This window comes from Solanum pennellii, chromosome 5 (assembly GCF_001406875.1).
Source record: "Solanum pennellii chromosome 5, SPENNV200".
In the NCBI taxonomy this organism is placed as follows: Eukaryota; Viridiplantae; Streptophyta; class Magnoliopsida; order Solanales; family Solanaceae; genus Solanum; species Solanum pennellii.
Window position 1 is genome coordinate 9,682,664 of NC_028641.1, and position 22,643 is coordinate 9,705,306.

General features: G+C 35.7%; 1 long non-coding RNA gene across 2 annotated transcripts; it reads right to left on the bottom strand.

The window, feature by feature from the left end:
* Positions 1-681: 681 nt before the first annotated feature.
* On the bottom strand, positions 682-4,100 carry LOC107019969. 2 transcript variants are annotated; one of them, XR_001456780.2, is made up of 3 exons: positions 3,847-4,097; positions 3,595-3,727; positions 682-1,075 (listed from the first exon to the last, which is right to left on the bottom strand). It is a non-coding gene; the product is annotated as an uncharacterized LOC107019969 (long non-coding RNA). The 2 variants fall into 2 exon arrangements; XR_003578437.1 differs by lacking the exon at positions 682-1,075 and having other exon boundaries at positions 3,560-3,727; positions 3,847-4,100.
* Between the last annotated feature and the right edge of the window lie 18,543 nt (positions 4,101-22,643).

Here is a 22,643-nt window from a genome sequence, read left to right on the forward strand (position 1 = left end):
ACTTAACAAAAATACTTGCATACGTTTTGTCAATTTATTCGATAGAATATTTATTATTATATTTTTTAATTCCAAAAAAATGATATGAATCAATTTCATTCAATTAGATTCGATTGATTTTTCATATTTTTAAAGCCCCAAATGCATTGCCTTGATAAAATGAAAGTTCGTTTTCACTCATTTTTTAAACAAACATGCCTAATGAAACTGACCATTTCCCCATGACAGATCAGGCAGTGATAATAACATGATGCTGGCATTAGATAAAAAAAATTGTTAGTAGTCATTACATGGAAATATTCTTGATATGTTTGAATTAAATAAAGTTTTTAAAAACGATTATTATAAGTAAACCACGTTGGATCTAGCTCTTTGTATATGTTAATTCAGGTGAAACTAATATTTTTTAACATGTAGCAATAAGTAAGTGAAATCTATTATAATTTTAATAGATATTATAAATTTAAACTTATTAAGTATTGAACTTTAAAAATAGAATTTATGAAATTTAAATTTCGAATACACCATTATTAGTGGTGTAATGATATAGAGAAAAAGTTTAAAATATATTTGAAATTTAATTGAAATTGTTATAACTATCCCCAACTTTGGGCATTACATATTATCCCTGCAACATGTAATATTATATTTTAAAGATATATTGGTGTTCACATGGACATCATAAATATTGCATTATTGTAAATAATAACTTATCTAGCTGAACACTTATATATCTTTAAAATACACTGTTAAAAGTGCAGAGATAATAAGTCATGTTCAAAATTTACAATTATTACATCTATTTTGATCAACATTCAATTATATTTCAAACCTTTTTCCCCAAAAATATACATACACATTAAGATAAGTAACATTAAAGAGTTTGTAATCCACAAACAACAACTATATGAGTTGTTATGCAAGAAATAATAATATGGTGTCTGATTGATATGAATGTTTTCATATTATTTCCCTGATATGATTGATGAAAAATACAGTGATATTGTCCCTGATCTTATGTTCCCTAAAAAGTAAAATCCCAATAATTGCTGGTTTTTATATATTTTTGTTTCATCTGAGAAGAAAAGAAAATCCCAAATTAATAAAGGGTAAATAATTTGTAGGATCTAAATGCACAAGGAGACCAAAGGGAGGGCCCATACCTGCAAACATGCTTCATTTTTCCTAATTTTCTATTATTAGATGTAATATATATCATATTCCGTCTATTTATTTTTACTTATACACTATACAGACAAGGGCCTAAAATACCCTTAAAGTATTTAAAATGGTACAAAATTACCCTTCATCCACCTATTGGCTCCAAAATGCCCTTTTCATCCACCTATTTGCTCCAAAATACCCCTGTCATCCATCTTTGGGTTCAAAATTGACTACTTTTTTAATTGTTTTAAAATTAAACTCTTTAAATATTTTTTAAAATACTTGGCGTTCAACTATTGATTATAATTATAATTTATTAATATAATTTATAAACCAACCCACTACTCACTCATTACTAATTAAACCTCACCCAATTAATAATCCAATTATAATATCAAAATCGTCATAAACACTACTAAAACACGATGAAATTATAGATTCCTGAAAATGACATTCAAATTATTCGAGTCCGAATCGAAGCCCCAATTATATTTAGGTTGAGCCGCTTATTTAGGAGGACACTTTCTTTCAAAATTGAATTAGAAATTTATGATTAAAGGTAAAGAAGTAATACATCCCGAATTAATTCATGCACTTTTTTTAAATATAATTTTATAAATATTTATGATTTGTTTTAAAACCTTTAATATACTACTTTGAAAAAAAGTTACCTATGAAGTAACATCACATAATTGAGACGTAAGAATGATTAAAATGAACATAGTCAGACTTTAAGTTTATCGGTGATTCTTATTTAGCCACTTGAATGTATGATAAGTTACCTCTATAATTTTTAAAAACACTCAATTGGCAGTAGCTTGCATTAATAATGTGACGGATTCATTAATTTAGAGGTATTTGATTAGTAATGGGGTGGGTAGTGGATTGATTTATAAACTATACTAATAAGTTAAATTATAACAAAAAGTTGAGCGTCACGTATTTTAAAAAATATTTAAATAGTTTAAATATAAAACCGTTAAATAAGTGGTCAATTTTGAACCAAAAGGTGGATGACAAGGGTATTTTGGACCCAATAGGTGGGTGGGAAGGGTATTTTGGAGCCAATAGGTGGATGAAGGGTAATTTTGTACAATTTCCAATACTTTAAGGGTATTTTAGGCCCTTTTACTATATTAATATAAATTTTTAATTTAAGGAATTAAGAGTTAACTTGTCTTTTCATACATATTTATCTTTATTGTTGACTATAATGAAATTGATATTTTCTAGGAGATAAATTATACTATTTATAAAATTATATTTATAATTTCACAAAAAATAATAGTAGAAAATACGTCCTTAAAATATTTTTCTTAATAAGTATGAAATTGAAGAGTACTTCTTAATTTTTTTTTTAAAAATTTCCAATTCGATGTCTGGAGCATATATTGAAATCCTGACTAAATTCAAATCACGCACTACAGGCTACAGGGGTCTATTTGAAGGCGACGCTCCTAATATGATCTTCTCTATATTCAAAACTTAAACTCGAAATTCTGATTAAGGGTGAATACTCCAATCAATTTTAAGTCAATACAAGACGAAGAAAGTAAAAATAAAAGAGGGGGGAGGGGGCAGTTGAATGGATTATTTTCTTTTAGAAGACTGACCATATCCCCATAACAAATCAGGCCAATTATCCCAAAGTCAGAATGAAGATGCTAAAAACACACAAAAAATGAAAACAATAAAATAAAATAAAAAAGATACAACCAGCCACTATATATATAGTAAGAAAAAAAGCAAGTCACATGCAAGGTAAATTATAGAAGTTGACAATGTTGAGGTCTTTGTTTTATATTCTCACTACTGCTTACAAATATGCAAACAATTCATTAGTCTGTGGGCAGCAGCCTGTATATTAAGCTATATATATTGATTTGATTTTGACAATTCATATTATTCTTTCTTTTTGAATTTATGTGGTAATGTTTTTTAATTTTTCAATATTTTAAAGAGAATGTAACATTTCAATTTTGTCGTCAATATAAAGTTTTTATAATTAAACAAATATGATAATATATTTAAAAATTCACAATTTTCTAAAATTGTAATATTTTTAAAAAAATTCCATGCTTATTTGTCACGTAAATTAAAACACATAAAGTATTTTCTATTTCAGTCTTCCTACTGAATCGCCTTAACTTATGAGAATTATAATTTTTGTGACCACACAAGGACTACCTATACATGGAAAGATGTTTAAAATTGACAATTTTGAGATTTGATAATGAAAAATTTCATGAGAAAATATACTTATCCAATTTGTTTAGCATGGAATTTAATTTTTCAGACATATGAATTAGTGATATGTAAGTTTGTCCTATAAATTAAAACAGATGTTTAATTACATTAGTGGGGTTATTATTAGATGCATTTAAAGAAGTTAAACTAGTACTAAGTAAATCAATATGATAATGTTGTTACCATTTCTGTATGCAACAAATAGGTAGGGGGTTCCAAAAAAGATGCATTGATTTTAGCTTTAGCCGCCAACACATGAACTACATTGTTACCATTTTTGTAGCTATGCGTGATAGGAGGATTCCTCAGCCAATACCTGAAACAAGAGATTATGTTAGGTATGTCGTTATGGCGAGTCAGTTCTGAATGAGAATAGGATGGAGTTGGGAACTTTGTTAAAGGTTCTGTTGAACACATTATGATTTATAGTCTTACCTGAAAGATGGCAGAATAATTGAAGGGAGGTGTCAATGAAATGGATAGTTTTAAGATTTGCCTTCCCGAAAAGGTGTGAGAGAGGAGATATAGATAGGGTACCAAAGGCAAATATTACTTGGTAGTTAATATAAAATGAGAGGAGCTCCATGCAAAGAATGAAAATGTAGGGGAACATAGGTATCCTTGTCTGATGCCTTGACAAGGGTTAAAATAGTTCGTACTAGTCCAATTGATAAGAACAACTATCGAACTTGTAGTGATACAATTCACAGTGGTGGATCCAGGATTTAAAGGTTGTGGGTGCTCACTTCCAGGCGTAAAATTCGCTGGAAATTTTTTTAAATAAAAAGTGCTACTAGCGGGATTCAAACCCTCGCTAGTAGCTTCGCGCACCTCTTATTGCAGAGGTTTAAACCAGCTCACCCACAACTGCTTTTGTTCTATGTGTGCTCATTTAAATTATAATAACATATGTATCATATTTTCTATATATATATAAAAAAAATTTCGAAAATCAATGGGTGCTCGAGCACCCGCGTCTGTCTTACTGGGTCCGACCGTGATAATTCATGATGAGCTTGGTAATTATGGGGGAAAGTTGAAAAATACCATATCTCTGTAGATGAAAGACCATTCAAGCTTGTCGAAGGCCTTTTCGAGATCTATCTTGAGTGTAAAAAAATCTCGAACATTTTTTTGTGCGGTTAAAATGGCGCACAATTTCCTGAACGACAATGGCATTATCGGAAGGACGTCTTCCTGCTAAAAAGCTGGATTGGTAAGGGCCAATTAATTTTTGGAGGAAAGGCTTGATTTTATTAACTATGATTTTGGTGATGACTTTGTAAAGCGTGTTGTAGATCCCAATAGGCCTAAAAATCTTGAGATTATTGGCATTATGGATTTTCGGAATGAGACACAGTTTAGTATGATTAATATCCGGAAGGATAGATTGTGTTTTGAACACTTGGTAGTAGAAGGCGTTAACCGAACTCCCTACTATATCCCAATAGTTTTGGTAAAAGAAGGGGTGGAAACCGTCAGGCCGAGTGGTTTGTAGGGTTGGATAGCTTGGGTTATTTCTTAATAAGAGAGGGGAGCATTGAGAGAGTGAAGAACAACTTTCCTATAGGAGGTGATAATCTTTCTAGTGTCTTTTAGTTTGGAACAAGTATGGTTGGTAGTAAAGATATTTGAAAGAAATTTTCTGTGTATGAAAGTAAGTCACTATGGTTATTTATCCAGCTTCCACTATCATCCACAAAAAAAGTAATTTTATTTTTCCTTTTGACGATGAAATACAGAAAAGATGAAAAAAGTTAGTGCTAGCGTTTCCGTCGTTAATCCAGTTAATTCTAGATCGGAGCTTCCAATAATCTTCTTCTAATCGGAGAAGGGTATTGTATTCTTTATTCAAATTATCACTGATATTGAATAAAAGATCACTTAAGGGAAAGGAATTTTGAATGCCTGCTAGTCTAGCAAGAAGAACTTTTTTTTATGTATATCTCCAAAAGTAAGCTTACTCCAATCCATGACCTTCTGTTCAAAATTGGAGCAGGGGTTAAAGATATCATAAGTAGTCCAACCATCAGAAACAATAATTTCGAAACTCAGCAGGAGAGCACCAAAATTTTTCCAGCCAAAAAGATTTAGTCCGGGGACGAGTAAAATTATTTAGCGTAATTAAGAGAGGAGAGTAGTCTGAGAAGGTTTTGGGGAGGTGGGTAACTGTCACATTGTCAAAATTATTTTGCCAGGCTTCATTAGCCATGCAACAATCAAGTCTCTCCAAGATTAGACCTTTTTTACGATGATTGGACCAAGTGTATCGTGAACCTTTAAAGCCCAAATCAAGAAATTTACAGTAGTAAATGCAGTTAACAAAGTTATCGTCCCTGACTATGTTAGTGGGTCTACCTCCCCATTATTCATTTTGATTGATGATTTCATTAAAATCACCCCAATGAGCCAGGTACCTTTATAGTCATCATAAACACTTTTGAGATTATTCCAGAGGTTATTACGATAATTAACATTATTACTAGCATATATGACAGTAAAAGACAAGGGACTTTGGCTAAAGAGTACCTGGACCATTGCATGTATCTCCTGATCAGAGTGCCACACATAGGTTTGGGTGATCAAATGGTCATGCCAATGAATAACTAGTCCCCCCCGAACCACCAACTGCCGGAGTTTCGAGCATGCCAGAGTAATTCAGCTCATCCTCAGGGCATCATTATCATCAAGCTTAGTTTCAAGAAGAGCTAAGATGCAAGGATAGTGAGTATTAATTAATTCCTTATGATTTCTCTTAAAAAGGTCATTCCTGAAACCCCTTATGTTCCAGATTATTATAGTGTTTGCAGGATTCATAGTTAAGGAAGATTTAGAGTCCTAGAACATCTCGTGATTCATCAGAGTTGGGCTCAAAACTATTGCTAATTTTGCCGCTGCTAGATTAAAAGGTGGGCAAATGTCTATCGAACATTTCTTTAGTATCACTGGCCATAGATAAATGTATTTCTTTTATTTGGGAAAAACATAAGGGCAACTCTTTTTAGGCTTGATATTTCTATGAACAAGGGATGCTGGTCCATTGGTTCTTCCTCTCCTACATGCATCGCCCTTGTTGGTACGTTATGGGAGTTTGGGGCATTTGGAGGAAAGATGAGAGGAGGTTGCATGGGGGTCCAAGGAAAGAAAATAGAGTTTTTTAGGGTTGTCTTCATTGGCGGAATTTAGGGGAGGTCGTGCCTCACTGGCTGAAGTTGAAGTGTGATGGTTGGTGCCAGAGGGTTTGCATGTTGTGGAATAGGGCTGTAGCTACGATCGGAGCAAGGGGGTTGAGGATGTTGCTCAACCAAATCTGATTGGAGTAGTTGTCCATTGCTAGATTCATTCGTTCTGTTATTAGTTGGGCTAGGAAGTTTGGATTATGGAGTATAAAAATGATCTCCTGCCCCAGGATATCCATCGTGAAGATTACTGCCTGATCTCTCATACCCTGCTCTAACCAAGATAGAGGGGGTTGGGAGGGTGGAAGAGCATGGGTGGCATAGACTAGGGTGTTGTTGTCGCTTGGAGGGAATGGGTGGGTGTTCATGGTCGGAAATGAGGAGGGTGACCTTAGTGGTTGAAGAAAGGTTTTGTGAATGTTTGGTGGTAAATGGATCCTTTCCATTGGAGCCGGGGAAATATTCAGATTTGGGGTTTAGCGGAGAAAATGAAGGTGTAATATCTCCATGTAATGATTGGGTATCCTTTTCTTGGAGTTGGTGTTGCTCTAGATTGGTGGCTTTTATAGAAAAAGTGTGATCGTTAATGCTGACAGGTATTTCGTGGTTAACAAGAATGATTTCTTCACTAGATTTGATTACTTCTATTTGGCAGGAGGGGGTTGCCAAGTGTTCAAAGGAAGGGGGGTACGTGTCCTGAGGATTATGATGACAAATGTCCATATGTGTGGTTATGATATTTTTTTCTTCAGCGAAACTTTTTTTGCCAGATGTATGAGGGTCGAAGTTTGCGAAATTGGTAGTTTGGTCTCTTCGTGTGACGATTGTAGCATTATCGATTTCTTAGGACGCAAGGATGAGAATGTTAGCAGTTCCTGAAATAGGATCTGGGGGTTAGTATGCTTATCGAGCTGAGGATCTGCGATATTATACTCATTGTTGTGGAGGGGTTGAAATTTTTTAGTTAGCTGCAATGAAGGCATAGAAATGCAGACATTACTAACGAGGAACTTATTAGTAGGAGAAGGGATATGGCCTGAGATTTTAGTTGAGAATTTGATTGCATTAGTAGAGTTAGTAGACTTACCTGTGGCTGCTGCATCGGAAATCGAGTCACACGTTGGCGTGTATTTGTTATTCTCCTACTTTTTAGAAGGCTTTTTGAGTGGTTTTTATTCCTTGGGAAGGAAACCGTATGCCAATCGTTTTGTTTATTCAAGGGTTGACTTTGGGTAGTTAAATCATTATGTAGGTGACTTATGAAACTGTAGTTTAAAATGGTGTGACCAATTTTACCACACTTTTTACCTAATTTGCCTACTCCTTCATACCAAATTTCTTGTTTGTGGGCACCAATTTGAACATAGGATTTTACTGGGTTGTCTAGTGAGACTTCAATACACAGCTCGACGTATCTCCCTCTCATCGTTGTGCTTGTACATGCATCAAATTTAAGTAGCTTGCCAATAGAGTTGCCAATTTTTTAGGATCACATTGTCCTAGAATTCTGTGGGGAGTTGAGAGAGCCTCACCCAGATTGTTGTCTTTGTTTGAGTTGCTATGGTAGCTACAAAAATTGGTACCCATTTTTGGACTGACAGAAAATGCCCATTTATAAACCATGGCCCCAGTTGAAGAACTCTGTTGAGATGTTCTTCTTTTGAGAATTTATCTATGAAGTAGTCACAACCAAGATCTATGAGTGGGAACTCGTCTGAAATTTTCCTAAGGATTTATAGTTTAGATTTTAATAGTTGATGAAGCATTCACTTCCATTGGAGCTTGATAATCACCGAGAATTTCCAAGGAGAATACTTCGAATTTTATCTTCCTCAGTAATCTCAATACCTTCCATTCGTTCCGTTATTCCTTCTGGAGTAAGGATACTCGATGGATCTGCAATTATTGTTTCATTGATTACTTGTACATTGGGTAAGAGCATTCCTTTATACGAACTAGAAGTGGATTGGGAAGGGTACTGGGTTATATGAATATCTGGAGGCTTTGGGGGGGATCTCTTGGTGTAAATCCATTCTTTGAGGTTCACTATCCATGATGAAACTAGAGTAGAGAGAAAACTCCTAACCTAGATACCCCAACCCTTAAAATCATTTATTACACAAAACTTATAATAAAACATTATATAAATAGTATGTTTTAATTAAATCTCTTGTATATTTAATTATTTTTATGTAATATTTTTATAATATTGATTTTAGATATACAAGTTAGTTTTTTTATAAATTTATTTTCTATATATGACTTTTAAAAAAAAATTAAATTTATGTTAATTCTACTATAAATTACAATTGGATATAACTACAATTAACCTTCACAAAAATTAAAACTGAAAAGATATAAATAATTAAACAAATAATACAATGTACTTAAAAATAATAAACATTCAACAAAGTAGTTATTGACATACATCAAATATGAAATATAAAATATATAGTAATTTTTAAAAGTACAACAAAACATAATAATTAAAAAAATTACAACAAAAACTTAATAATCTGGTAGATTCTTTCCAGATCCACCAATACTATTAAAAGGAGTCCAGAATGCAAGGAGGCTCACCACTGAATCTGAATGCTCAACCGGATCAACGAGGCGCTGGATGATTCTGATCCACGTTACCTGCATCTGCATCATGATATGATGCAAGCCAAATTGCATCAGTACATTGAATGTACGAGTATGCGAGTTGGAATGCTAAAACGACTTAAGCTTGAAAAGGAGTAAGAAGGAACACTTACCTTGACTCTGTTCAATTCATGAATAATATGACTCAATATAACTAACTCATTCAATATAAAACAATTTAAAATCAAGAGCAATATAAAGAAAATCTGCTTCAGAAACAGGTAGTAAACTCTGAATGTATACAAGGATACAAATAACTCCGAGATGTATGTAGAAATACAAATAAATTGATTTATAAATATAAATACATTAACTTATGTGAGAGTTTCTCTAACCGACAACCATCACTTAAGAGCTACAGTGATGATACATCGATCTACCTCACGCTGCCAGCGCATCCTATACCTGGCCAAAGGTATAGGACCTGAACTGCATAATGGATCCATTAGTCTACTGTGAAAAGGGTTCATCTAAAAAGTATGACCCTTTTCTACCCATGGTGGCTACTTGATTATGGGGCTTTGAGTTTTCTGAACTCTCCTCTATATTGGTGCTCAATACTACTATCCAAATATATTGGCTCTTATGTTTTTAAAAACGTACTGATTTCTGTGATTTGAGATTAGTGTTCAAAATACTTAGATCAAAGGCTATCTTGGAAATCTCAGTTTTCGTGCTTGCTTCATTTAGAAAGTTATTTCTGTTACACTAAAAACTAGCCCGAAGGCTGTTTGAAAATCTCAGTTTCTCTTTTTTTTTTTTTTAAATGTGAAACCTTTTAAGTTCCTTTGGGAATACTTAGTTTCCATAAACTGCTTTGAAGGAATACTTCACTTTACTCTGAACTGAACTTGAGCTTAAGTCTTAAAACGACAAAACATTTTTGAAAGACTTATGAAACTTGAAATGAACTTCTTCTTCTTATCTTTAGTCCTTACTCAAATTGATCTTTAAGTTTTCAAACAAGTTTAAAGTATTTGCAAAAGACTTCTTGAAAGAACTTAAAGAATTCTCTAGACTTGGCTCTAACTTTTTCTTGAATTTGAAGTTATGGATTCAAGGTTGTAAATTCGTGTTTCTTGATGATTTCTATATGATTAGAAGTCTCTTAGAGTAGTTAGAATCATTAGTAAGTGTTAAAACACCTTAGAAAGGCTTAATTAGACTTAACAAGGAAATTGGGTAGAAAATGCCGATTTCGACGCGTCGGGGGCCTGCCGCGCTAGACCCCTTTTTATGAGGTATCATCTGAGCGCACTGCAGGCGCGCCGCCCCAGACCCTCTGGCGCAGATGGGGCGCGCCACGCCTGACCCTGCCTAGGTTACGTTTGACGAATTTTTCATCTCGTTTTTCAACGCTAAACCCCCTAAACCTCCCTAGTTCATTTCCCAAACTCTTAGGATTATTAGTACCTTCAATACCCACCAGATCTAACTAAAAAAACAACCCAGAATTACGAATCAAAGCAATAATAAACATTTAACAACTCACTTAACAAGAATTCAACCGTGTTCAAAAACTTCACTATTCTGATTCAACCAATTCAAAAATCATTGGATTGAAACAAGCTTGGTGTATGGGTGAATTGACTCAACACTAAAAGATCTCACATACCTTGATAGGGATCACTCCGACGAAATGCACTCGCAATTCTTGACGTTCTTGGCGAATTCTTGACTTTTCTCCCTTTCTTTCTTATGTTCTCTCTTCTCCAAGCCATAAGTGTGATTTTGATTTTCTAAAACTGAACTAAACTTAGCTTTTACCCCAATAACCCCTAAAAACCAAATAGGAAATTAATTGGTGAAAATACTAGTTTGCCTTCCTTAAATCCGGATTTGGACTTTCCTTACTTCAACAACCTAACTTCTGATAGGCATATCTCCCTCATACGATATCAAAAATGTGCAAACTCGGTGGGATTGGAAAGATCTCTCAAAGGGATGTCTAATCATTTAAAGAACTATATATAACTCATCCTGAGCTAGAAGTTATGACCATTTGAAAATGACTAATAATCACTTTCTTAACTTAGACAATTTTCCAGATTTTTCCTTTTCTTTCCAAATGAATATTTTTAGTTTCTTAGCTTATTCTTAGTCATTTCAAATTGTGAGATGTTACAATATATCCCCCTTGGAAATATTCATCCTCGAATGAGATTTCTTTTACTATGCTAAGGATTGCTAAGGATAGTAACATCAAGTTCAACACTCACCAAACAAAATCAAGTAACCACATGCTTACTCATAGTTTATAAAGTACTAGGAAGAGAGTTATCACCTTGATCTGCATTCTCTCCGGATTCAAAGTGTAACACCTCTAAAAAGACTTAGGTGAAGCTAGAGCCTAACACGTGTGTCATAAGGTTTCAAAGTCCTAAAATGGTTTATAATGATGTTTTGAGGCAGTGTATAAGGTTTTGTGATGTGTGGAGGTCAAACGTCCAAGAACGTCCATGACGTTCGAAAGATTTGCCTTGTGACCTGCTTGTATGTTTAGGTGTGCCTTAGCATATTTTACGTGTTCGTTTTGGTTGAACTCGATGTGAGAGGTTCCTAACTTGTATACATATTTAAGTTGGAAACATAGGGCACAACTCTCCAATAACCAACCTAAGGTTCCTTAAGGAGGACAGTCTGTAGGTGGGTCTACGGGGCGTAGCTTGAACCATCGATTGGCACTTGCAGATTTCTGCAGGTGTCTCGGTCAAGCCTTGGGCATTTTAGGAATTTCACCTAGCTTCCTAAAAATATTTTGGACGGTTATTTAAGGGTATTATGGGTATTTTAAGCAGTTTTATAAGTCTAAAACCCCTAACCAAGTTCATTATTCAAAATCAAAACCCCAAACCCAAAGAAGAACTTTCTAGAACATCATTGAAGCTTGAAGGGAGATTGGAGTTGGGAGATTGATTTTTCCATCAATTTTTCTCTCAGTTGCGTGGATAATTTTCATCCTTGAATCTCTTTTCTTTAAGGAGTCAATCTTCAAAGTGATTTCTAAGATCTTTTCAAAAGATGAATTGTCCTATTTTGTAATCTAGCCATGAGTTCTTGCATAAGACGTTTTGAATCAATGAGTTATGATTGAATTGATGTTAATTTGATGATTTTAGATAAAAAACTCCATGAACCCATGCAAATCATGAATTTCTTAATTTGGTCATATTATGGGTGATTTGATCATGTCTCAAATGTATTGATTTCTTGTGTAGTTTGATTTAGGCTATTGAATTATGTAAGAAACATGTTAGAATTGTATGTAGGTTGTCCTAAATTGATGAATTAATATTAATTATCTTGGATCATTGTATATTATGATTATGGGTTGAATTGGTGACTATGACTATTGGTAAGAGCCTTTGTGGATTGAGTTGATTGGGTTGGCTATAGGTTAGAGTTGTTGAGATTGGATTGGTGGTATGTTGACCTAATTTTCTCTGTATTGTTTAGTATGGATCTTAAATTGTGATGATTGGTATGACCACTTATGGCGATGGTGCTTATTTGATATAATTATGAAGAATGTGGCCTTGTCGACATTACTTTATGAATTGTGAAACAATGTGGCCTAGTCGGCATTACTTTATGAATTATGATATTAACATGTAATAACTTGTATATATGATCATTGTGAGGGTTTTATATGACTTATGTGTGTATGTAAAGTCAAAGTATGTGTTCTTATAAGTGATTATATGTTTATATGTGATTATGATAGGCTATAGTGATGTCTTCGTGTGTGTATACTTGAACTTTAAGTGTTAATATTCCTAGTTAACTATGTGAACCTTATGAGGAGTTATGTTGATGATTCTATCTGAGTGTGTAGGGTGACTTGTAGTATGCTTAGTTGTTCCTATATGCTACTTGAACTATATTGTACATGTGATGAGATGAAGTATGTTTGTGTATTATTTTTGTTGATCTGTGTCCCTTACTTGATACATGAAGAATATCAATATGATCCTTGACTTAGTAGGCTAAAGCACCTTTATAATGAATGTATATGTATGATGGAATATGATCTTGAATATAGTTAAGAAGGTCATTTATGTGGAACCTTTTAGAAAGGAGGTTATGATATCCTTGAAGTTGAAAGCCATAATGGTATCTCTCTTGTGTGAATGGTGGACTTAGGGGTTGGCTGTATCGAACAACATGAAATCATCTTTATGAAAGTCATTGAGCTATCCTAGTAACCATTGTAAGGCAGCCCCTAGTGGACCCTCTTTGGTAAGGTGTATTATGATTTGGTTATGACTAAGATATGGTACCTCTTCATATGCTCCTTCATTGAATTACTCTATGAGAACAAAAGCTAGCACCGAGTGAGTATACTTGGGGAGTAGCTCTAGTTGAGAGGAGACTAGAGTACAAAGAAACCCTTGATATTCCTTCACCATGTGCCTACATGGGATTTGTCCTAGTTCTACCCTTGGCAAGTAGAACACCCTCCATCGGAGTAGGGTTTGACTCTGAATTTCATGCCTAGCTAGTATGGTCTATGTCGGTTGTTGCCTATTCTCATATTGTGGGATACATTCTAGTATTTGATATATTCTACAAAGTTTAGGTAGTGGAATGGTATGCTATCTAGATATTGCACGAGTAGACTTTGAAGATGCTAGTGTGTAGGTTCCCTAGGTCTTCCCCAAGACCATCATGTGAATGTTTTAATTGTTGAATGTCTTCTAAATGACTTAAGAAACATAATGACTTAACTTAAATGCATGTAAACGGAAAAATACTTATCTAGAGTAGCTTTGAGGATTACTTAGGTAGGCTTGGAGAGGGTGTATGGGCGGTCTCTTCATGTCTTACTTAGGTGAGTCTTAGAGTAACTTTAGGTAGGGATTTAATTGAATATAGTGAATAATCTTATCTTAGGAATACTTAAGGATCTCTTATGTGTGTGTGAAGGGGTTGTATGGGTGGCCGCTCATCTCTCACTCAAGTGAGACTTAGGAGGACCTTTGGTAGTAGAGTCTTATGTTTGTAAGATTTGAGGTAATGATATGCTTTGTTGTGTTACATGACTTATAACTGTTTATGTTGACTTGTAAGTTACTCTTATATTTGTCTTAAAGGTTTTCTACAAAAAGAGCATATTTTATATAAATGTCCTTTTAGCATGGTTTTAATTGCATGTCACCATACTTAGTGTATTCTAATGTACTAATTCCGTATAATTTGTTATCTCTAAAGGTGTAGGTGGAATTTGATAGGAGTCCTTTGAAGAGAAGCTTGGATTAATGTTCATTTAAGCAAAGTTGGGGTATGTCCTCAATAGATCCCAGGACATTATTATATTTAGTTTTCTTTGTTAAAGGCTTTATAATAGACTTAGATACTTTTATATTGTTGATGTATGGGCCGTGTCCCAAGAGATTCGTGTGTCTAAGATGGTGGCTTTGAGACTTAGCCTCTCCTTATTATTTCTATAAAGAGATATTTTGAAGTATTTTTTTCGTGTGAAAAGTTTTAATTCCACACTAATTTTCATACATGTATGCAATGAATGATGTCAAAGGGATAGTACAAGACCTCTGAGAGGTCAAGTACGCTGTGTTATGATTCATGGGAATGCGATATCTTCTAATGTGTACTCTCGGGTCGTGACACAAAGAGATGTGGATATCTCCTTTTCATATCCTCTTCAGCTTCCCACGTAGCCTCTATAACAAATTGGTTCCTCTAAAAAACCTTGACTGATGCAACCTCCTTTGTTCTCAGCTTGCAAACTTGGCAATCTAAGATCTGAACCGGAATATCTTCATAGGGTAAGCTATCCTTAATCCCCACATTTTTAGTTGGTACGATCAATGAAGGACCCCCCATGCACTTCTTCAACATAGAGATGTGAAACACTGGATGAACTGCTGCTTACTCTTGGGTAAGCTCCAACTCATAAGCTACATTGCCGGCTATGAGATATGGTCCAATATACTGGGGACTGAGTTTTCCCTTCTTACCAAACCTCATAACACCCTTCCTGGGTGAAATCTTCAACTATACCCAATCATCCATTTCGAACTCCAACGGCCTTCTCCTAACATCTGTGTAAGATTTCTGATGATTTTGTGCCATTTTCAATCTCTCCTGAATCACATTCACCTTTTCCATAGCTTGGTCAACTAATATGGTCCTATCAATCCTGCTTCACCAGCTTCAAACCATCCAATAGGAGATCTGCATCTTCTCCCGTAAAGAGCTTTGTATGGATTTGGATGGTCGAATGATAACTGTTGTTGTCAGCGAACTCGATGAGAGGTAGGTGATCATCCCAACTCCCCTTGATATCAATCACGCAATCCCGTAACATATCTTCTAGGGTATCAATTGTGTGCTCTGCTTGCCTATCCGTTTGAGGATGAAAAGCAGTACTTAAGTTTATTTTTGTACCCAAGCATTTCTGAAAAGAATTCTAGAACTAGGCAGTAAATTTTGCACCTCTATATGAAATGATGGAGACCGGAACTCCACGAAGTCTTACAACCTCTTGAATGTAAAATTTGGCATAATATTCTGCTAAGTATGTAGTCTTTAATGGCAGAAAATAGGCTGATTTTGTCATTCTATCGACAATCACCCAAAAGGGAATCATGTCGCTTGTGAGACCTTGGCAAGAATGTGATAAAATCCATGTTAATCATCTCCCACTACCGTTCTGGAATTTCTGTATTCTGAGCCAATCCTATAGGCCTTTGGTGTTCTACTTTTAACTTGTTGGCAATTCGAGCACTTGGAAACAAATTCGCAATGCCTTTTTTCATACCATTCCTCTAATTGAATTGAATAAATATCTAGAGCTATGAGCTTTCCCATGATCCTTTCTTGAAGTCCACCCACCATAGGTAAACACAACTTACCTTGTTATATTAACACACCATCTCCCCCTTGTTCAAAATCTAATACTCTTTGCTTATAAACATTTGCCTTTAATTCAAGAAATATGAGATCTTGGTCTTGTTTTTCTTTCACTTATGCAACTAACGATGACTCAACCCCATTTGTCACCACTATTCCTTTTTTTGTGGAATCCATGAGTCGGACTCCTAGGCGTGCAAGTCTATGCACTTCTTTTACCAATTCCTTCTTCACTTTCTCAAGATGGGTGGTACTATCCATAGATAACCTGCTTAAGGCATCAACAATAACATTAGCCTTACCTGGGTGGTAAAGAATGCTCATGTCATAATCTTTGAGTAGTTCTAAACACCTCATTTGTATGAGATTAAGCTCTCTATGAGTGAATACATATTGTAGGCTTTTGTAATCAGTGAAGACATCCACATGAACACCATAAAAGTAGTGATGCCATATTTTCAAGGAAAAAACTACAAAAGCCAACTCTAAGTCATGGGTTGGGTAGTTCTTCTCATGAACTTTCAACTGTTTGGAGGCATATGCTATAAACTTGCCATTTTGCATTAGGACACAACCAAAACCAACTCTGGATGCATCACAATACACCACAAAACCTTGAGTACCTTCTGATAAGTAGTCAACCTCTTTTTCAATTCCTAAAAGATTTTCTCACAAGCTTCAGACATTGAAACTTAACTGTCTTCTGAGTCAACTTCGTCAAAGGAGATGAGATTGAAGAAAACCCCTCAACAAACCTTCTATAGTAGCCACCCAAACCCAAGAGACTCCTAATATCAGTTGGAGACGTGGGTCTAGGAATACTCTGAACTGCTTCTATCTTTTGGTTTTCAACTCTAATCCCATCACCTGATCTATGTGGCAAGTAATGCCACCGACTTTAGTCAAAACTCACATTTTGTGAACTTAACATACAATTCCTTATATTTTAAAGTCTGAAGGACTATTCTGAGATGACTAACATGATCTTCTTCATTCCTTGAAAAGATTAGTATGTCACCAATGATGACGATAACAAACATATCTAAATAAGGTTTGAAGACCCTATTCATGAGATCCATGAATGTTGCAGGCGCATTGGTTGACCCAAATGAAATGACTAAATACTCATAATGCCCATATATGGTTCTAAAAATTGTTTTTAAATGTCGCATTGTCTAACTTTCAATTGGTGGTAGCTTGATCTGAAGTCAAACTTGGAAAAACAACAAGCACCATGAAAGCTGAACGAAAAGATCAACTATCCTCGGAAGAGGATAATTATTTTTGATGGTAACCTTGTTCAATTGACGGTAATTTATAAACATCCTAAGGGAACATCTTTTTTCCTTATAATCAAGACCGGAACGCCCAAAAGTGAGACACTTGGTCGAATAAAACCCTCATCTAACAGACCTTTCAACTGTTCTTCCAACTCTTTCAACTCTGCTGGTGCCATTATATATGGCAGAATAGATATAAGACGAGTATCTGGAATAAAGTGCCGAAGTCTATTTCTCTCTAAGGAGGGACTCAGAGTAGATCATCAGGAAAGACTTATGGGAACTCTTTTACCATAGGAATTGACTGAAGGTAAGGTACCTCAACACTTGAGTCATTAACTTAGATTAAGTGATAGATACAACCCCTTGTAACTAAATTCCTTGAATTAAGGTACGAAATGAAACGACCCTTAGGCACCGTAAACTGCTTTTTACTCTAAGACTTGCTCATTTGGAAACTGAAACTTGACTACTCGAGTTCTACAATCAACTGAGGCATAACATGCATAAAGCTACTCCATACCAAGAATGACATCGAAGTCTACCAGGTCTAACTCAACTAAATCAGCCATGGTACTCTTGTGATTGACGAAAACGGGACAATCACAATAGACACTTTCTGCTAAAATGGATTCACCAATAGGTGTGGAGACACTTAATGGTTCACTAAGTTGCTCAGGAATAATATCAATGTTTATAGTAACATATGGAGTTAGAAAAGATAAACTCGCACATGGGTCTAGCAATGCATAAACAGTAAGGTCAAAGACTTGAATCATACTAGTGACAACATATGGAGAATTCTCATGCTCTTGGCGATTGTTGAGAGAATATAAGCGGCTTATTCCCCTGCCAGCACCGGAAGTAGATTTTCTAAGTGCAGCCATGTTTGGTGGAGAAACTAATGAAGATTGGTCTCAATTGCCCCCATTACCACTTCTTTGCTTGTTATTTGGACACTCTCTCATTAAATGCCCGGTCTAAATATACTTAAAACAACTCATGGAGCCCTCACGACAAACACCGGAGTGGTTTTTACCACAGTTAGTGCAGGCATGAGGCTTACTACCCCCTTGTGCCACACTAATGTATGAATATGTAGGTTTAGCTCCAGAATTCTGACCATAGTACTCACCCTTTTTCTTAGGTGCAGGTGCACTAGCAGATGATGGGGCTGGACCCTTCTGTTTTCGTTGGAAGGTTGACCGGTTGACATCACTCTTCAGCTTCCTGGACTCATTCCCTATCTTAGATTTCTTGTTTTCATACTCTTCTTTTTCCTTCAGCTTCTCCTCTTCAACCTGCTGCACATAAATCATCAACCTTGATATGTCCATGTCGCCTGTCAATATTGTAGCTCTACCCTTTTTGCTTTATGCACGACCCAAGCCAGTGATAAAACAAGCTCATCCTGCTCCTCATGTCCATAACCATTTCAGAGCATAGTGGGATAGCTGGGTGAACTTCAACCCATACTCATGTACACTCAGAGAGTCCTGTTTCAGTGTAAGAAACTCTCATACCTTAGACTCTTTCAATTCTAGGGGAAAGAAACGCCCCAAGAAAGCTCTTCAAAACAGGACCAACTCGGATGTGATGGATCCTCATCTCTGCCCTCCTTCCTCTGATAGAACGAAGTCCTAGCGACATTCTTCAGTTGATATACAACTAGCTCAACTCGTTCTGCATCAACAACATGCATCACATCAAAAACCTTCTTCAATTCCTCAACAAAATTATCATGATCCTCACTAATGATCGACCCCGTGATATTTGGAGGATTTATTTTCAAGAATTCACAAATTCTTGAAGTGTCATCCTCTTCTTGTCGAGATCCTCTCTGCTGCCCAACTTGATTCGTCACAACTTGATCGAGCATCCTTATTGCCTCTGTGAACTCAACATTAGAAATTTCTCCTATATTCCTCCTAGCTGGATGACCTCTTGCTGCTCTTCGTGGAGGCATGGTTATCTTAAAAAGTGCGCAAGCATGAGTTAGAGAGAAACTTTTACAGATGAACTCTAACGTATGAAAGTAATATGCAAGTAATGAAGTATTTCCTAAATGCCGCAACCTCCTAATTATAGATGTAGGGTGCTCACACCGATAACTAGGACCCTACAGACACGACCTCATAGACTCCCTCAAACTCTTCAACTCTGGGCTCTGATACCAAGTTTGTCATGCCCCTAGTCTACACCACAGACATGGCCGACACTCGAGAAACATTGCTAGCCCAAGTGAACCCTTGGCCTGGCTTACTTAACTCAACGGAAGATTTAACTCAACAAAAAATCTCAATAATAACTTAAAGAAATATAGTCTGGCCAAATTGACACTTAGTATCATAGTAAAATATCTGCAATACAAAGATGAGAGACTCGAAAATAAACTGTATGACTGTCTATCTATGAAGCCTTCTAATTTTGAGATGGATGTTGGGACAGATCCCACAACATCCTTATAAGGAAAACACTGTAAAATCAATAAAAAGAGTCCACTGGAATACAATGAGGCTCACCACTTACTCTGAATGCTCAACTGGATCAACGAGGCGATGGATGATGCTGATCCTGGTTACCTGCGTCTGCATCATGATAGGATACAGGCCAAATGACATCACTACATTGAATGTACGAGTATGCGAGTTGGAATGCTAAAACAATTTAAGCTTGAAAATGAGTAATAAGGAACACTTACCTTGACTCTGCTCAGTTCATGAATAATATGATTCAATATAACTAACTTATTCAATATAAACCAGTTTGAAAGAAAGAGAAATATAAAGAAAATCTATTTAAAAAACATGCTGTAAAATCTGAATGTATACAAGGATACAAAAAACTCTGAGATGTATGTAGAAATAAAAATAAACTGATGTATAAATATAAATACAATTAACTTCTGTGAAATTTCTCTAACCGACAACCATCACTTAAGAGATATAGTAATGATACATCGATCTACCTCACGCTGCCAGCACATTCTATACCCGGCCAAAAGTATAAGATTTGAACTATCTAATGGATCCACTAGTCTACTGTGAAAAGGCTTTATCTAAAATATATGACCCTATTCTACCCATGGTGGCTACATGGTTTATACGGGCTATGAGTTGTTTGAACTCTCCCCCATATCGGTGCTCAATACTACTCCCCAAATATACTGGCTCTTATGTTTTTAAAAACATATTGATTTTGACATTTGTGCTCAAAATACTTAGCTTAAAGGCTATCTTGGAAATCTCAGTTTCCCTGCTTGCTTCATTTAGAAAGCGATTTCTGTTAAACTGAAAACTAGCCTCTTTGAAAATCTTAGTTTCCCTTCTTTTTAGAAGTGAAAACATTTTACGTTCCTTTGGGAATACTTAGTTACTATAAACTGTTTTGAAGGAATACTTCACTTTAATATGAACCGAACTCGACCTTAAGTCTTAAAACGACATTTAAAATGTTTTTAAAAGACTTATGAAACTTGAAATGTACTTCTTCTTATCTTTAGTCCTTACTCAACCTGATATTTAAGTCTTAAAACAAGTTTAATGTACTCCCAAAAGACTTCTTGAAAGGACTTTAGGAATTCTCTAGACTTGGCTCTAACTTCCTTGAATTTGAAGTTATGGATTTAAGGTTTTATATTCAAGTTTCTGGATGATTTCTATATGATTAGAAGTCATTTAGAGTAGTTAAAATTATTAGTAAGTGTTAAAACACCTAAGAAGGGCTTAATTGTTTTGAATTATGAAAACTGAGTGAAAAACACCGATTTGAATGCGTCTTGGGCCAACCGTGCCAGACCCCTTGGTCCGAGGCTCCATCTAGGCGAATTGTAGGCGCGCTTCCCTAGAACCTCTGGCGCAGATGGGGCGCGTCGCCCCTGACCCTGCCCATGTGACGTTTGATGAATTTTTTTATCTTTTTTTTTCAACGTTAAACCTCCTGAAGCTCTCTAGTTTCTTTCCCAAACTCTTACGATTATTAGTACCTTCAATACCCACTAGATCTAACATGAAAAACAACCTAGAATTACGAATCAAAGTAATAATAGACATTCAAAAACTCACTTAACAAGAATTCAACCATGTCTTTTAAAAAAATTCACTATTTCATTCAACCAATTCAAAAATCATAGATTGAAACAAGCTTGGTGTGTGGGTGAACCAACCCAACACTAAGAGATCTCACATACTGTAACGACCTGTTTAGTCGTTTTGAGCAGCAGATTTTTATTTCTTGAAAAACTGGCTGAGTCGACGGATCCCACGACGGACCGTCATGGGCACGACGGACCGTCGAGGGGGTCTCGTTCCAAAACACTTAGAATTCTGAAATTTGGGTACTGAAATCGACTCTCTGAACTTCACGACGAAATGGCAGGACGGACCGTCGTAGGCACGACGGGCCGTCACAGACCCTTCACTGAAATTTAGTCTCTGAGCTTTGTGACGGACCTGCAGGACGGACCGTCACAGTCGTGATGGACCGTCACAGTCTCCGTCAGCTCACTCGGGTCGGAATTCTGCTTAAGTTTTTAAAGGGGCGTTTTGGACTTTTCATGCTTATAATTATAAAGTTAGTGGGTTAAAGTTAATAATTCAATTACTTGGGGATTAAAGGAGACAACCTTAAAATAAAAAGTGGGTTATTTTATTCATCTTTTATACTTAATTATATGCTAATTAGGGTAAAAGAAGAAGGGTTTTGAATAAGAAAAATATAAAGAACAGAGGGGAAAAGAGAGAAACGAACGAACGAGTAGAGAAGAGAGAACGAAGAGGAAAGCGAAGATTTTGAGGAGTAGCTTACGTGATCACGAATTCTTCGGTGGAGGAAGGTTATGGTTTATGCTATTCGCAGTAAACTCTTAATAGCGAATGATATGTGTTGGGTAGTATTATAAAGTCTTCTATATGCTTAATTGTGTGCATGCATGATGTGATTTTATATATAATTGTGATGAAATTAGCATGATGAGGCTATTGAATCTTGAACCCTAATTTTACTTTGTTATTGATGATGCCTTGGTATAAAAGAAGGCTTAATGAACTAAAGTAATGAGATTAGGGGATCGGGTGTCACGTTCCGACACCAGGGTAGAAATAGAGGATCGGAGTGTCACGTTCCGACACCAGGATAGTATATGGATCAGGTGTCACGTTCCGGCACCAGGATAGAGTATAGATCGGGTGTCACGTTCCGGCACCACGATAGTATATGGATCGGAGTGTCACGTTCCGACACCAGGATAGTATAT